An 18032-nucleotide genomic window follows, 5' to 3' on the forward strand; every position below is an offset into this window, starting at 1 on the left:
AAAATACAAAATAATTAGCCGGGCATGGTGGCGGGTGCCTGTAGTCCCAGCTACTCGGGAGGCTGAGGCAGGAGAATGGCGTGAACCCGGGAGGCGGAGCTTGCAGTGAGCCAAGATTGTGCTACTGCACTCCAGCCTGGGCGACAGAGTGAGAGTGTCTCAAAAAAAAAAAAAAAAAAAGTGAACTGCCTAGTCACAAAGTGTCAAGATAGAGACAACGATTTTTGTCCTAAATCCGAAGTCTTTTTGAGAGCCCTCCAAGTCTAAAATGCACGTATTCCCTGCCCATCAAATAAATAAGGTCTTGTTGTGGCATACCTATGGCACCACACATCATATAAGCTAAATGACTAGGTCATTTTGTAATGACCCATGTAACTTGAAACTACCAAAAATCAAAGCAAGTCTTTGTCAACAAGTTCTGGTCACCTGAGAAAACAATGTAGATAAGAAATCCAGCCTAATTCTTTTTTTGTTTGCTCGTCTTGAAACAAGGTCTTGCTCTGTTTCCCGGACTGGAGTGTAGTGGCGCCATCACAGCTCACTGCAGCCTTGATCTCCTGGGCTCAAGTGATCCTCCTACCTCAGCCTCCTGAGTAGCTGGGACTACAGGCATACGACACTCACCCAGCTAAATGTATATATTTGTAGGCACAAGGTTTTGCTGTGTTTCCCAGATTGATTTCAAACTCCTAGTCTCAATCCGCCAGCCTCCCAAAGTCTTGGGATGACAGTTGTGAAACACCACACCTGGCCTAAATCCAGCCTAATTGTCATCATCCCTCATCACCCGTATTTGCAGAAAACTAAAGAGTTTTCTGAACATGTTCATAGTTACCATCCATCTTGTCCTGGCCCTTTTAAATTCACCCTGCTTGTTAGACATAGATCCTATGGCCAAAATTAATCCAAATCGCTACCTGCTAGGCTGTTCCCTTGTTCTTGATCTTTACTGTCACCACTAACATAAACATCTCCCTGCTGGGTGTGGTGGCTCACACCTGTAATCCCAGCATTTTGGGAGGCTGAGGCAGGAGGATCACTTGAGCCCAAGAGTTGAAGACCAGCCTGGGCAACATGGCAAGACACAATCTCTAAAAAAATTTTTTAAAAACATTACGCAAGTATGGTGGGGTGCATCCAGCTGGTTTGCTGAGGCTGATGCAGGAGGATTGCTTGAGCCAGGGAGATCAGAGCTGCAGTGTTCACACCATTTCTTTCCATCCTGGGCAACAGAGAGTGAATCTGTCTCAAAAAAATCCTATCCCTGCCGGCCGCCGTGGCACACACCTGTAATTGCACCACTTTGGGAGGCAGAGGAAAGGGTTATTGCTTGAGCTCCAGAGTTCGAGACCAGCCTGGGCAAAATGGTGAAACCCCCCATCTCTACAAAAAAATACAAAAATTTACTGGGCATGGTGGCGTACCTGTAGTCTCAGCTACTTGGGAAACTGAGATGGGAGGATCACCTGAGCCCAGCAGTTCAAGGCTATAGCGAGCTGTGATTGCACCACTGCACCACAGCCTGGGTGATGGAACAAGACCTGCCTCAGAGAAAAAAAAAAAAACAAAACAAAAAACAGGCCGGGCACTGTGACTCATGCCTGTAATCCCAGCACTTCGGGAGTCCAAGGAGGGTGGATCACTTGAGGGCAGAAGTTTGAGGCCAGCCTGGCCAACATGGCGAAACCCTGGCTCTACTAAAAATACAAAAATTAACTGGGTATGGTTGTGCACCCCTGTAATCCCAGCTACTTGGGAGGCTGAGACAGGAGAATCGCTTGAACTCAGGAGTCAGAGGTTGCAGTGAGCTGAGATCATGTCATTGCACTCCAGCCTAGGCGGCAGAACAAGACTCCATCTCCAAAAAAACAAAAAAAACCCGAAAAACATCATCCCTATTTGGCTCTAAGAAGCAAAACATGGTATAACCTCTGATTAGGCCAGTCCTTATTTTGAAGAAGCCCACCTGAGGCTGAAGCCAGGAGGATTGCTTGAGCCTGGGAGGTCAGATTGTGCACATACAATCTGCCTACTTGACAATCTGAAGTAGAAACCCAGCATAGAAGGACTGAGTAGTTCTGGATTTGTGCTGCGAAGGCTGGTTTAATGTGTAGAATAAAGGCTTAAGGATCATATATGTGGAAAGACAGACATGTAACCGATGATAATTCATTGTGAAAAGTCTGTGGTAGGGTTTGCACAAAATTTTATGGGAACACGGAGGAGGAGACAATGACTTGATTTGGGTTGTAATAATGCTGTAACAGTTCCAATATAGGTCAATACTCAAGTATTTTTAGTTGCAGTGAAACTCATAGGAAAATAATACTGGAACAGTTTTACTTGGGCAATTCTAAGTGCGTTCATTTTCTTTCTTTCTTTTTTTTTTTTTTTTTTTTTTTTTTTAATGTGGGTTCATTTTCACCTTGACATTGCACCTAGTAAAATTTTCTGGAATCTTTTCTAATTATCAGAATGTATAAAATACATAGAAGTTTGTGAATAAAAGTTGTGGTTCTTGACTGGCTGTGGCAGCCCACACCTGTAATCTCAACACTTTGGAAGGCTGAGGTGGCTGGATTGCTTGAGCTCAGGAGTTTGAGACCAGCCTGGGCAACATGTTGAAACCCTGTCTCTATGAAAAAATTTTTAAAAATTAACCAGGCATGGTGGCGTGCACCTGTGGTCCCAGCCGTTCAGGAGGCTGAGGGGAGAATCCCTTGAAACTGGGAGACAGAGATTGCCGTGAGCCAAAACCATGCCACTGCACTCCAGCCTGGGTGACACAGTGAGTCCTTGTCTCCAAAACAACAACAACAAAAAATTGTAGTTCTTTATTTGTGATGGTGATATGACTTCTTTAATGAGATAGAAAATAGCAAAGATCATGGATCAGGAAAAAAATTTAAAAGGAGTTCAAAATGAGCCTGGCCGACATAGTGATACCCTATCTCTACAAAAGAAAAATAAAATTAGCCAGGCATGGTAGTGTGCACCTGTAGTCCCAGCTACTTGGAAGGCTGAAGCAGGAGGATTGCTTGGCCCAGGAGTTCAAGGCTGCACTGAGCCATAATTGTGCCACTGTACTCCAGCCTGAGCAGCAGAGTGAGACCTTGTCTTCCAAAAGAAAAAAAAAAGAAAAGAAAAAATAGGAACAAGGAAAACTATAGGCAATATAACATAGTCGTATAATAATGATAACTCTTGAGCCATCTGGTAGAAATACCATTATCCTAAGTGATCCCATATACCTCCAACCTCCCACCAAACATTTTAGTTAAAATGTGCAAATGACACGTTTTTAACTTAGAATACAACATATATGGTGAGGCCATCTACTGAGCTTAACAAATACTGAGGAATTTGGGTCCAGCTTTTTATTATATTAAGGTTGATGTATCTATAAGATGTTCAGGCAGCTATAGTCCCAGCTACTCTGGAAGCTGGCAGAAGTAGGAGAACTTCTTGAGCTGAGGTGTTTTAATCCAGCCTGGGAAACATAGCAAGATCCCATCTCTTAAAAGAAAATATATATACACACACACACACACATATTATATATGATACATTATATATGATATACATCATATATGTGTGTATGTACATAATATACATAATATACATGTGTGTATGCATATAATATATAATATGTATCATACATAATGTATATATACAATATAGTGTATATAATATATAATACATTATAATACATAATGTATACATTATATATAATACATTATAATACATAATATATAATGTATTATACAATATGTATATATGCATATGATATATAATATGGATTATACATAATATATATTATATGATATATAACAATATTATATATTATATCATATACAACATATAACAATACTATATAATATATAAAATATATATTTATATATTATGTATAATACATTATAATATATATTATATACAAAATATATGTTATGTATACATAAAACCACACACATACATGTTCAGGAAGACTGGGAAAAAGCTTTAAGACTAGGGAAATAACATGGTAATTGTTGATGATAGGTAAAGATAAGAGAGTATAGTATATCAAAAGAGAGAAGGAATATTGCTATGGTTTGAATGTTTGTCTCCTCTGAAACTCATGTTGAAACTTAGGCTGGGCACAGTGGCTCATGCCTGTAATCCCAGCACTTTGGAAGGCTGAAGTGAGAGGATCTCTTGAGCCAGGAGTTCAAGATCAGCCTAGGCAACATAGTGAGACTCTGTCTCTACAAAAAATTTTAAAAATTTGCTGAGTGTGGTGGCACAAACCTGTAGTCCCAGCTACTTGGAAGCCTGAGGTGAGAGAATCACTTGAGCCCAAGAGTTTGCAGCTGCAGTGAGCTGTGATCATGCCATTGCACTCCAGCATGAATGATAGAGCGACTGTCTCAACGGAAAAAAAAATGAACCTTGATCCATAGTGTAACAGTGTTGGGAGGTGGTGCTTTTAAAAGGTGATTGGGTCATGAAGGCTCTGACCTCATGAATAGATTAATCTACTCATGTGTTAATGGATTAATGAATTATCATGGGAATGGGTTAGTTATTGTGAGAGTGGATCTGTTATGAAAAGCCAGGTTGACTCTCTCTCCTGAGCTCCCTAGCCATGTGATGCCCTGTGCTGCCTCAGGACTCTGCAGAGAGCCCCCACCAGCAAGAAGACCCCCACCAGATGTAGCCTTCAACCTTGGACTTCCCAGCCTCCAGAGCTGTATGAAGTAAATTTATTTTTCTTATAAATTATCCCATCTCAGATATTCAGTTGTAGCAACAGAAATGGACTAAGACAAATGTGTAGTTCAAGAGAAAAGAAAAAGAGATCACATTATAATCTGCCCCCTAAGATGTCTTAGAATGATTTGTTATAATTTATATTATAGTGTAATATACAGTAGTCACCCCTTATCTGCTATTTTACTTTCTGCAGTTTCAGTTACTCACAGTCAACTGGGGTCCAAAACTATTAAATGGAAAATTCCAGAAATAAATTCATAACTTTTAAATTGCCCATCATTCTGAGTAGTGTGAAAAAAATCTCACATGGTCCCACTCCATTCTGCTCTGTCCTGCCCAGGACATGAATCATCTTTTTGTACAGTATATCTATACTGTATATACCCATTACTGTATATGAAAAAATATGCTATATATAGGGTTTGATGCTATCTGAGGTTTCAGGCACCCACTGGGAGTCTTGGAATGTATCCACTACAGAAAAGGAGGGACTGCTGTATATGGGTGCCTTATCTCCCAAACTGGTCCGTAATTTTTTTTTTTTTTTTTGAGATTGAGCCTGGCTCTGTCCCCCAGGATGGAGTGCAGTAGCACAATCTTGGCTCACTGCAATCTCCGCCTCCCAGGTTCAAGCAATTTTCCTGCCTCAGCCTTCTGAGTAACTGGGATTACAGGCATGTGCCACCATGCCCAACAAATTTTTGTATTTTTAGTGGAGATGGGGTTTCTCCATGTTTACTAGGCTGGTCTTGAACTCCTGACCTCAGTGATCTGCCTGCCTTGGCCTCCCAAAGTTCTGGGATTACAGGCATGAGCCACCGTGCCCAGCCCTCATAAGCATCTTGAGGACAGAAACATAAATATGTATTTCAGGTACCAAGCATAGTGCAGATATAGGATGAGTATTTAATAATTGGATGAAAAGGAAAGCTCCTTCCTATTTTTCTCTAGGGGGGAAAAGCACATTTTGTACATAGGTGTTTATGTAGGTGTTTGCTGCATCGCAAAACATTTACTTTCTTTAAAACCCAAAGTAGCAAAAACATACACTTTAAAATATTTTTTCATGCTTGGTGTGGTGGTGCACAACAATAATCCCGGCCACTCAGGAAGCTGAGGCAGGAGGATCACTTGGGCCCAAGAGTTTGAGGCTCCAGTGAGTTGTGATCACACCTGTGAATAGCCACTGTACTCTGACCTGGGTAACATAGCAAGACCCCATCTCTAAAAAAAAAAAAAAAGAAAAAAAAAGAAAAATTTTCTTTCTTTTTTAAAAAAAATTGTGCTATAACATAAAATGTACCATTTTAATTTTTTTTTTTTTTTTGAGACAGAGTCTTGCTCTGTCACCCAGGCTGGAATGCAGTGGTACAATCATGGCTCACTGCAACCTCTGCCTTCCAGGCTCAAGCAATTCTTGTGCCTCAGCCTCCTGAGTAGCTGGGTCTACAGGTGTGCACCACTGCACCCGGATAATTTTTGTATTTTTAGTAGAGATGGGGTTTCGTCATGTTGGCCAGGCTGGTCTCAAAGTGATCCACTCCTGGCCTCAAGTAATCCACCCACCTCGGCCTCCCAAAGTGCTGAAATTATAGGTATGAGCCACCACATCCAACCCATTTTAACCATTTTTAAATGTACAATTCATTGCCATTAAGTATATTTACAATGTTGTGCAACCATCACCACTATCTATTTCCAGAAAATTTTCATCATCCCAAACAAAAAGCCTTATTCTCTTGTCCCCACAGTCAGGCCCTGGCAGCCACCTTTTGACTCTGTCTCTGAATTTGCCTATTTTAGATATCTAATGTAGTGGAATTATACAATATTTGCCCTTTTGTATCTGGCTTATTTCACTTAGCATAATGTTTTCAAGTTCATCCATGCTATAGCATGTATCAGAATTGCATTCCTTTTTAAGGCTTAATATTCCATTGTATGTACATACCACATTTCATTTATTCATTCATTGGTCAATGGACATTTGGGTTATTTTTGCCTTTTGGCAGATGTGAATAATGCTGCAGTGAACATCAGTGTACAGTACTCATTTGTGTCGCTGTTTTTAATTGTTTGGGGAATATATCCAGGAGTAGAATTGCTGGACCATATGGTAATTCTATGTTTTAACTTTTTGAGGAACTGGCAACTGTTTTCCACAGCATGTGCACCATTTTATATCCCCCCTAGCAATGTACAAAGGTTCCAGTTCCTCAGCATTATCACCAACACTTGTTATTTTCCTTTTTTAAAGTAATAGTCATTCTGGCTGGGAACAATGGCTCGCGCCTGTAATCCCATCACTTTGGGAGGCCAAGGCAGGTGGATCACTTGAAGTTTGAGACCTGCTTGCAGTAGGCTGAGATCAGGCCACTGCACTCCAGCCTGGACAACAGAGCAAGACTCTGTCTCAAAAATAAATAAATAAAAATAAAATAAAAATAAATTTAAAATAAAAATAAATAAAATAATAGTCATTCTAATGGGTGTGAAATGGTATTAAAATATTTTTGTAGCCAGGTGCAGTGGCTCATGCTTGTAATCCCAGCACTTTTGGAGGCCAATGAGAGAGGATCACTTGAGCCCAGAAGTTTAGGGCAGCAGTGAGCTAGAATGGCACCACTGTGCTCCAGCCTGGGCAACTGGGCAACAGAGACTCTGTCTCTTAAAAAAAAGACTGGGTGGTGGCTCCTGATCACTAGCCTGATAAGAAAAGAATATTAAGTTTAGAATTGAAGACACTAAAGTTACATTAGAAAATGTTTAGGCAAACATATAGGAGCCTTAAAAATGTTCAATTCCAACTGGTTTTATAAATGTTTTCTCCCATCTTCAAGGAGATTATGTATGAGGATGTTTATACAGTTTGTTTATGTGGTAAGATATCAGTTTGTATGTTTGTTTGTTTATTTTTGAGACAGGGTCTCACTCTGTTGCCCAGGCTGGAGCACAGTGGCACAATCACAGCCCACTGTAGCCTCAACCTCCCTGGGCTCAGGTGATCCTCCCACCTCAGCCTCCTGAGGAGCTGGGACCACAGGCGTGGACCACCATGCCCAACTAGCATAACCGTTTTAATATGTGAACTGAAGTTACTCTGCAACCCCTCCCCCGCATTGAGGCAGCAGCTATTGTGGTTCTATGTTTACTTGTTTTAAGTGAGAGGGCACAGAAAAGAGAAACAGGAGCCTTTTGTTTGAAAGTCTAGCCCCTGCAGGGAAATAGAAAGAGCTAATATGCATAGACACAGCAGTAGATTTGGGAGCAACTTGATGAATAGAGCTTCTGCATCCCTTAGACCAGCCAGTTTCCCTGGAGAGGAGAAAGGAAAAGGAGGGAAAGCCCAAAGTAGAAAGCATAGGAATCTTATTATGTAGAAAGTACCCTGCACCCTGTCCCCTCACCACCCCACCACTACCTCCACCCCATGGATCCCAGAGTAGGAATCAAAAACTAAAGATCTGTGGTGTCTGAGTACATAGGACCTACTTTCACAGGAAGATTTGAGAAAGGCAGTAGGAACCCAAAGTGGAACAGCTGCCGATGTGCCCAGGCTGATAGGCCTTAGACAACATCTCCCGGCCCCCCAGCATGATATGGGAGTCATACAATGATGCTCTTGAATTATCTGGTAGTAACTAGCGTCTGTGAAGTGTTTTGGGTAACTCAAGAGTTGCTTAGAAAAACAGAATGATTTCTGTGTGTTTAGGAACTTTAGGCAGCCTCCCGAACTGGCCACTGGCAGCCTGTCACAGGGGTTGACAATTCCAAGGTGCCCTGGAGAAAGGAGAGAGAAATCTGCCTCTCAAGAAGCTCTATGATCCAGAAGGAGGAAAGCACAGCAGTGATGGGCACACATTGGCCATCTTGCTGATGCTGATCACTAGCAGGATGAAACAGCTCTAAGCATTTTTTGGTCCTTAGATCACACGACTCAAAATTAAAATTCCAGGGATAGAAAGGCTGATTGGCTCGCTTGGTCACATGTCCACCTTTGGCCAGAGGACAGGTCAATGTAATTGTTCACCAAAACTACATCAACTAGAAAAAGGGTAATAACCTAAGAAAACAATCAGGGGATGTTACCAAAAGATGGGGTCAGAAATGTCTGGCAAGCAAAAACTGCAAATATCTGAATTCACCACATGGACTTACAGTGTCAGAGATGTAATAGTTTGTTGGGTTTTTGTTTTTCTTCCCAGAAAATTATCTGCAAGTAAAGATGTGATAGTGTTGTTTTGTTTTGTTTTGTTTTTGAGACAGAGTTTTGCTCTTGTTGCCCAGCCTGGAGTGCAATGGCACGATCTCAGCAACCTCTACCTTCCGGGTTCAAGCAATTCTCCTGCCTCAGCCTCCCAAGTAGCTGGAATTACAGGTGTGCACCACCATGCCCGGCTAATTTTGTATTTTTTTAGTAGAGAGATAGTTTTGCCATGTTGGTCAGGCTGGTTCTGAACTTCTGACCTCAAGTGATCTACCCGCCTCAGCCTCCCAAAGTGCTGGGATTACAGGTGTGAGCCACCGCGCCCTGCCACAGAATCTCGTATGTTTAGCAATTTTCTTTTCTTTTTTCTTTCTTTCTTTTTTTTTTTTTTTTTTTTTGTTGTTAGATGGAGGCTTGCTCTGTCACCCAGGCTGGAGAGCAATGGCACGATCTTGACTCACTGCAACCCCCATCTCTGAGGTTCAAGTTATTCTCCTGCCTCAACCTCTTGAGAAGCTGGGATTACAGGCGTGCACCACCACACCCACCTAATTTTTATTTTCAGTAGAGACAGGGTTTCATGATGTTGGCCAGGTTTGTCTGGAACTCCTGACCTCAAGTGATCCACCCGCCTCAGCCTCCCAAAGTGCTACCATTACAGGCGTGAGCCACCGCCACCATGCCCAGCCTTAGCAATTATTTTCAACAATTGATACTCTTACCTTTCTTCCTATAGATCTAATTATATGGAAAGATACAATTATTTTTGATGAAATTTTTATCTTAGTATGTTGTACTCATTTATAATTCTTCCAGTAGTGGCAGTAATTTTTCTATATACAAATACATCCATATATAAGCACACAGTATATATACACTATATATAAAACATATAGATAAGTTAAAACTATAATGGAAGGAAAGATTATAAGAGCAATAAAAACATAAAATATGGAAGAATAAAGTCAACAAAAAAATGCAATGGACCTGTGTGAAAAAGCTACAAGACGATAGGGGGAGGTAAAAGAGGATTTTAATGAAAGGAGGGACGTGCTTTGTTCCCAGAAAGACAATATTGCAAAATTTTGACTTCTATTTGTTGAGAGTAGAATTGTTTCTACTCTCAACAATTTCACTCATTTTTCTGATCAAAACAGCATATCGTTGTAATGTATCTTTTTTTGGTAAATGCTAAATCTGACAGTTGTTGCCCTTTAATATAAGAATTAAACTCATATATTAATAATTGGTGTATCTGATTTTGCTTCAGCCATCATGTTTATACTTTCAGCCATCATGGTTTACACTTTCCACTCATTGTATATTCTTGCTTTCTTTCTTTTCCCTGGAAAGAAAAGTCTTTGACTTTGGCTAAATGGATTTTGTTTTCTTTTTTTAAAGAGAGAGGGTCTTGCTCTGTCGCCCATGCTAGATTGCAATGGCACTATCAAAGCTCACTTCAAGGCCAGGCATGGTGGCTCACGCCTGTAATCCCAGCACTTTGAGAGACCAAGGCAGGCGGATCGCTTGAACTCAGGAGTTCGAGACCAGCCTCGGCAATATGGCAAAACCCCATCTCTACAAAAAGTACCAAAAAAATTAGCCAGGTGTGGTGGCATATGCCTGTAGTCCCAGCTACTTGGGAGGCTGAGATGGGAGGAACACTTGAGCCCAGAAGGCAAAGGTTGCAGTGAACCAAGATTGTGCCTTTGCCCTCTAGCCTTGGTGACAGAGGGAGACCCTGTCTCAAGAAAACAAAACAAAACAAACCAAAAATCTCATTGCAGCCTGGAACTCCTGACCTCAAGTGATCCTCCTGCCTCAGCCTCCGAAAATGCTGGGATTAGAAGTACTGTATCCCTTTTTTTTTTTTCAGACAGAGTCTTACACTGTCACCCAGGCTGGAGTGCAGGGGTGCGATCTTGGCTCACTGCAACCTCCGCCTCCCAGGTTCAAGTAATTCTCCTTGCTTCAGCCTCCCAAGTAGCTGGGACCACAGGTGCGTGCCACCATGCCTGGCTAAATTTTGTTTTCATTTTGTTTTGTGTTTTTGAGACAGAGTCTTGCTCTGTCAACCAGGCTGGAGAGCAGTGGCATGATCTCTGCTCTCTGCAACCTCTGCTTCCCAGGTTCAAGTGATTCTCCTGCCTCAGCCTCCCAAGTAGCTGGGACCACAGGTGCGTGCCACCATGCCTGGCTAAGTTTTTGTATTTTTAGTAGAGACATGGTTTCACCGTGTTAGCCAGGATGGTCTCGATCTCCTGACCTCATGATCTGCCCGCCTTGACCTCACAAAGTGCTGGGATTACAGGCGTGAGCTACCGCGCCCGGCCTAATTTTTGCATTTTTAGTAGAGACAGTGTTTCATCATGTTGGCCAGGGTGGTCTCGAACTCCTGACCTCAGGTGATCTGCCTGCCTTGGCCTCCCAAAGTGTTAGGATTACAGACATGAGCCACCACACCCGGCCAGAAGTACTGTATCCTCTTTCCACTCTCATGGTGGTGAATTTTACCTTTTAGAAAATAATAGTTATTTTTATTTTCTGATTATAAAAGTAATACATACTCATGAACGGAAATTTGGAATAAATAGCAAACTAAAAGGAAAGTGTCATGCAGAGATAATCACTATTAATATCTTTAATTTTTTGTATTCTTAAATTTTTTCATGAAGTAATGCACAATTGCTGTAAAGATTTCCAATCACATTGAGGCATTATAGAGGACATCTTTTATTTTTGCTCATCTAGTATCTATTCTCTCTTCTGGTAACACTACCTGATTTCCCTTTGAGGAACTATCTCTCTTCCACTTTCCGTTCATGTGTTTCAGATGGGACTGAGCCCAACTCTGAGCTCCAGAGACTAGCCAGGACCCAGGCTTGGCCAGAGTGATGATGAACCTGGCAAGGCTAATGGAAATCAATTCTGGAACTTTAGTTGAAACTATTGGGAAAGAGAGGTTCCCTTTCTCTACTGTGACTGACACCTAACAAATAGAATATGGTGGAAGTGATGCCGTGTGACTTCCAAGGACATAGCTTCCATTCAGTACACTCTTTCTTGAATCACTCACTCTGGGGGAAGGCAGCCACCATATTGTGAGGCCACCCAAGCAACCTTGAGGAGAGGACCCTGTGAAGAAGAACTAGGGCATCAGCCATGTGAGTGAACCACTTTGGGGTTGTTTGTTTGCTTGTTTTGTCACCTGGGTTCTGTCACCCAGGCTGGAGTGCAATGGCATGATCTCCACTCACTGCAATTTCCACCTCCCAGGCTCAGGTGATCCTCTCAACTCAGCCTTCCGAGTAGCCGGGACAGGTGCACATCACCACATCTGGCTAGTTTTTGTATTTTTTGTGGAAACAGGGTTTTGCCATGTTGCCCAGGCTGGTCTCAAACTCCTAGACTCAAGCAATCCACCCGCCTCAGCCTCCCAAAGTGCTGAGATTACAGGCATAAGCCACTGTGCCTGGCCAGAGTTAGCCACTTTGACAGTGGATACTCCAGCCTCAGTCAAGCCTTCAGATGACATCTTTATTGCATACTCATGAGTGATCCTGAGCCAGAACTGCTCAGCTAATCTGTTCCTGACCACAGAAACTTTGAGAGATAATAAATGTTTGTTGTCGTTTTAAGCCACTACGTTTCTTTGTTTATTTTTTTTGTTTTGTTTTTATTTTTTGAGATAGAGTCTCATTCCATTGCCCGGGCTGGAGTGCAGTGGCGCAATCTCTGCTCACTAAAACCTCCACCTAACCAGCTCAAGCAATTCTCCCAACTCAGCCTCCCAAGTAGCTGGGACTACAGGAGTGCACCACCATGCCCAGCTAAGTTGTGTATTTTTAGTAGAGATAGAGTTGAATCATGTTGTTCAGGCTGATCTTGAACTCCTGACCTCAAGTGATCCACCTGCCTTGGCCTCTCAAATTGCTGACATTACGGGCGTGAGCCACCATGCTCAGCCATAAGCCACTTAGTTTTGAGGTAATTTGTTGTGTGGCAATAGATAACTAATACAAGATTAGTTTAGGAATCCAAACCTAACCCAATCAGCACGTGGCATTCCCCTGTGAACTTTGCTGGTTCAAGAATAGATATGTTACTAAATTGTCTCAGTTAGACCCAGGGACAGACTTATAAACAGTTGGGTAAATAGCTCTCTTCTACAACCCATAAACCTGAAAACCTATGTTCAGAGTGTGGCTGGCAGCCATCTCATTATAAATAAAGCCCTCACTAGTGTACTTGATGAGTCTTAAGAAAGAAAGTGGCTGGGTGTGGTGGCTAATTCCTGTAATCCCAGCACTTGGGAAGGCCATGGCAGGCAGATAGCTTGAGCCCAGGAGTTTGAAATCAGCCTGGGAAACATGGGGAAACCTCGTCTCCACAAAAAATACAAAAATTAGCTGGGCATAGTGGCACACGCCTGTGGTGGCAGCTACTCAGGAGGCTGAGGTAAGAGGATCGCTTGAGCCTGGGAGGTCAAGGCTGCAGCAAGCTGTGATTGCACCCCTGCATTCCAGCCTGAGCGACAGAGCAAGACCCTGTCTCCAAAAAAATAAAAGAAAGCCAACTTTAGGATGAATATAATATTGTAGATAGCAAATCAGATGGACCTAATAAATTGGGTCCTTGATGAAATTATTGAGCTACTGAAATAAATAACCATAAACCCTTCCTTAACTTTAACCTTCTGGTTTTATGAACCAATACATTTCCTTATCATATTAGTCACAATAGCCTTTTTTTTTTTTTTTTTTTTTTTTTTTTTGAGACGGAGTCTAGCTCTGTTGCCCAGGCTGGAGTGCAGTGGCCGGATCTCAGCTCACTGCAAGCCCCGCCTCCCGGGTTCACGCCATTCTCCTGCCTCAGCCTCCCGAGTAGCTGGGAGTACAGGCGCCCGCCACCTCGCCCGGCTAATTTTTTTTTGTATTTTAGTAGAGATGGGGTTTCACCGTGTTAGCCAGGATGGTCTCGATCTCCTGAACTCGTGATCCGCCCGTCTCAGCCTCCCAAAGTGCTGGGATTACAGGCTTGAGCCACCACGCCCGGCCACAATAGCCTTCTTTATGTTAGCATTTGCTTTGATGGAAACACTTCCCAGTATTATCAAACTCTTTTAGTCATGTTGTTTTAGGTATATCTTACGTAAATTGTAAATAGCTGGGATTGTTTTATTTTCTCAACATGACTTTGACTTTGGGAGAATTTACTACGTGATCATAGCTCACTGCAGCCTCTGACTCCTAAGCTCAAAGGATCCTTCCCACCTTGGCTTCCTGAGTAGCTGGGAATATAGGCGTGCACCACCATGCCTGGCTCATCCAACGTTTTAAAATCTGGATCTTTCATGTAGAAATTCAGTTACGTATCCACACTTTAAAAATTAGAGGCTCTATAATGTGAAGTCCCCTAATCTCACATCACTGAGTGGTGGCTGGCCCTTCCAGATGGGGTATGTACCCTCTGGTTCACCACAGTGCCCCCCATTCTGTGTTATTTTTCCAAAGTGGAGAGAATTTTAGTTTATATTTATGATCTCTCCTTGCACTATTTTTTTTTATGGTAGAATATCTGTTTCCATGACTCTATTACTTTTATTGAAGACCCAAAAGAGCCGTATTTCAAGAAACGAAAGTAAAAATATCCACTTCTGCATTACCCTTCTGGCCCCTGTGGTCATTTGGGTGTGCATTTTCTGTCTTAATTCTGTTTCTCTTTTACAATTGGTTACATATAAATTGTTAACAATTATGTTATGAGTCACTGGTTTCTTTTTTTTTTTTTACTTTTTTTCTTTTCTTTTCTTTCTTTCTTTTTTTTTTTTTTTGAGACAGGATCAGGCTCTGTCACTCAGGCTGGAGTACAGTGGCGCGATCACAGCTCACTGCAACCTCTGCCTCCTGGGCACAGGTGATCCTTCTACCTCAGCCTCCCTAGTAGCTGAGACTACAGGCACACGTCACCACACCCAGCTAATGTTTGTATTTTTTGTAGTGACAGTTTCGCCGTGTTGCCCAGGCTGGTCTCGAACTCCTGGACTCAAGTGATCCTCCTGCCTCCACCTCCCAAAGTGCTGGGATTATAGGTGTGAACCACCACACTCTGCCCAATATTTTTAATGACCATCAAGAAGCAGTATCTATAATTTTGCTCCCCTATAATTTTGCTTGCTACAGAAAATCTTTAGCAAGATTTTCTTTCTCCTCTGCCTTATACCTCACTTCTACTTTTGTTGTGATTTAGTTCAAGATTGTTATTCATCTTTCTTATTATGTCTCTTCTAAGAATCTTTTCTGACAAATTGCACTAAACATAAAAACCACTATCAACAACTATTTAACCTATACAGCTGTAAACGTTGTCAGTTTCTTTTTCTTTTTTTATTTTTATTTTTTTGAGACAGAGTCTTGCTCTTGTCACCTAGGCTGGAATGGCACAGTCTTGGCTCACTGCAACCTCCGCCTCCTGGCTTCAAGCAATTCTCCTGCCTCAGCCTCCCGAGTAGCTGGAATTACAGGCGCTTGCCACCACACCCGACTAATTTTTGTATTTTTAGTAGAGATGGTGTTTCGCCATGTTGGCCAGGCTAGTCTCAGACTCCTGACCTCATGATCTGCCTGCCTCGGCCTCCCAAAGTGCTGGAATTATAGGCATGAGCCACCGTGCCTGGTATTTGTTTGTTTGAGACAGTCTTGCTGTGTCATCAGGCTGGAGTGCAGTGGCATGATGTTGGCTCACTGCAACCTCCGACTCCCTGGTTCAAGCGATTCTTCTGCCTCAGCCTCCCAAGTAGCTGGAATTACAGGCAGGTGCCACCACATCCAGCTAATTTTTGTATTTTTAGTAGAGACAGAGTTTCACCATGTTGGCCAGGATGGTCCCTATCTCCTGGCCTCATGATCTGCCCGCCTCTGCCTCCCAAAGTGCTGGGATTACAGGCGTGAGCCACTGCACCCAGCCTACTCATCACTGTTTCTTATATATCACCCCTGCCCTTTTTTGAGCTTTTTATTGTAATTCATCTGTCATTTTGCTACAGTGCTTCCTTAAGGGGAAAAAAAAAAAAAATTTCTGTTGATAGATGGTTTGCACTCCCTCAAAACTTGTGTCAGTTACTGGGCTATTCAGTTTCTTCTGAGCTAGGCCTCCCACCCCAAGGCTGCAGCATTCTGCTGGCCGGCTTCACCCTGAGTATGATGAGTAGCCATGGAACTGGCTGACAAGCTAAGACCCTGCTGGAACAAGAAAGCAAGGGAAGTAGTGGAGGCTTAAGGGACTTTGCTGATGTGATTTGACTGTTGTGCTGAGTCTTTCTCTTTTTGTCTCCAGTTCTCTCTCTTCTTGTTTGTTGTAGTTGCCTAAAATTAGTTGGATCTCAGCTAGCCAATCTCTCTGGCTGCCTAGGTAAATTGCAGTTTCAAAGAGAGTCAAGCATACCAGTGTAAAATTATCCTTTTTCCCTAAAACAGTAAACCCTGCTCCACTGTCATTTTGTATCTACTGCTGCATATGAGAAAACATGAAAAGTTATGAGTTTCTTTTTATCTTTGGAATACGGAAAAGTCACCAGACTCACTTGGAATTCTCTTCATTCCTCTCTTTCTCACACCCCACCACCTTCTACCTATCAGTAAATCTTGTTAGTTCTACCTTCAATATGGAGGTCAGGCATGGTGGCTTATACCTGTAATGCCAACACTTTGGGATGCCAAGGTGGGAGGATCGCCTGAGCCCAGGAGTTTGAGACCAGCCTGGGCAACATGGTGATACCCTCATCTTATATAGCTGAAAGAACACTTAATGGGCCATAGGCACGTGAAAGATGGTTTCATTCAGCAGCTCTCTTACACTGTGTGTCTCTGTCTCGGCTACCTCTTCTGGCTCTGTGACTTCTGCCACTCCCACACACAGCTGCACAGCCAGCTTTCCCTACAGGTCAGCAGCTTAACACTTTCTCTGGGCACAAGCATGCCTGTACAGCATCAGCAGGGCAGTTATACCTTTTACAGACAATAGTGGCTCCAAGCCAAGTGATGAGCCTTCCCATGTTATGGCTATGTAGCTGTGATTATATAACAAGTAAAGTTATGCACCTGCACTCCAAACTTGCTGAGTCATGCAGGATGTTTACCTTGGCCCATGCCTCCCTTGCTGCATTGCAGCCATGTTCCTTACACAGGAGGATCCCTTGAGCCCAGGAGTTTGAGGCCAGTCCAGGGAACATAGCAGAATCCTGTTGCTAAAAAAAAAAATTAAAAAAAATAAAAATAAAAAATTAAAATATTTTTAAAATTTAGGAAGCTACTAGGGATGGAATCCTCCAAAATAAGAAGCAAACCAAGAAGGAGGAAAAATATGACACAAAATGGCCGGGCGCGGTGGCTCAAGCCTGTAATCCCAGCACTTTGGGAGGCCGAGACGGGTGGATCACGACGTCAGGAGATCGAGACCATCCTGGCTAACACGGTGAAACCCCGTCTCTACTAAAAAAAAAATACAAAAAACTAGCCGGGCGAGGTGGCGGGCGCCTGTAGTCCCAGCTACTCGGGAGGCTGAGGCAGGAGAATGGCGTGAACCCGGGAGGCGGAGCTTGCAGTGAGCTGAGATCCGGCCACTGCACTGCAGCCTGGGTGACAGAGCGAGACTCCGTCTCAAAAAAAAAAAAAAATATGACACAAAATGAAGGGTACAACCAAAAGAGAGGTATAAAGTAAACCACTAGGATGGTGGTAAAGGGAGATACCAATGAGACAGTGGTATAGGCTTAGAGAGGAACGAATACAGATTGGAGCAGGCCAGAAGGGTCTGGAATAGATTTCCAAAGAAAGAGTCAATTAATAGATTACGATTGCTAGAAAAACACTTGTTAGATCCCGGTGTCTGGGTCCAGCCATGCTGAAGTCCGAGGGGAGTGGGTAGGTGAGCAGAAAGAACACTTGATGGGCTGTAGGCAGGTGAATATGGTTTTATTTAGCAGCAGCTGTCTTACATGGTTTACTCAAACTAGCTCTTCTACATTGTCCACCCTGTCTCGGCTGCTTAGTCTGGTGGCTCCCACATACCT

The sequence above is a fragment of the Macaca thibetana genome, chromosome 16 (assembly GCF_024542745.1).
Source record: "Macaca thibetana thibetana isolate TM-01 chromosome 16, ASM2454274v1, whole genome shotgun sequence".
NCBI lineage: Eukaryota > Metazoa > Chordata > Mammalia > Primates > Cercopithecidae > Macaca > Macaca thibetana.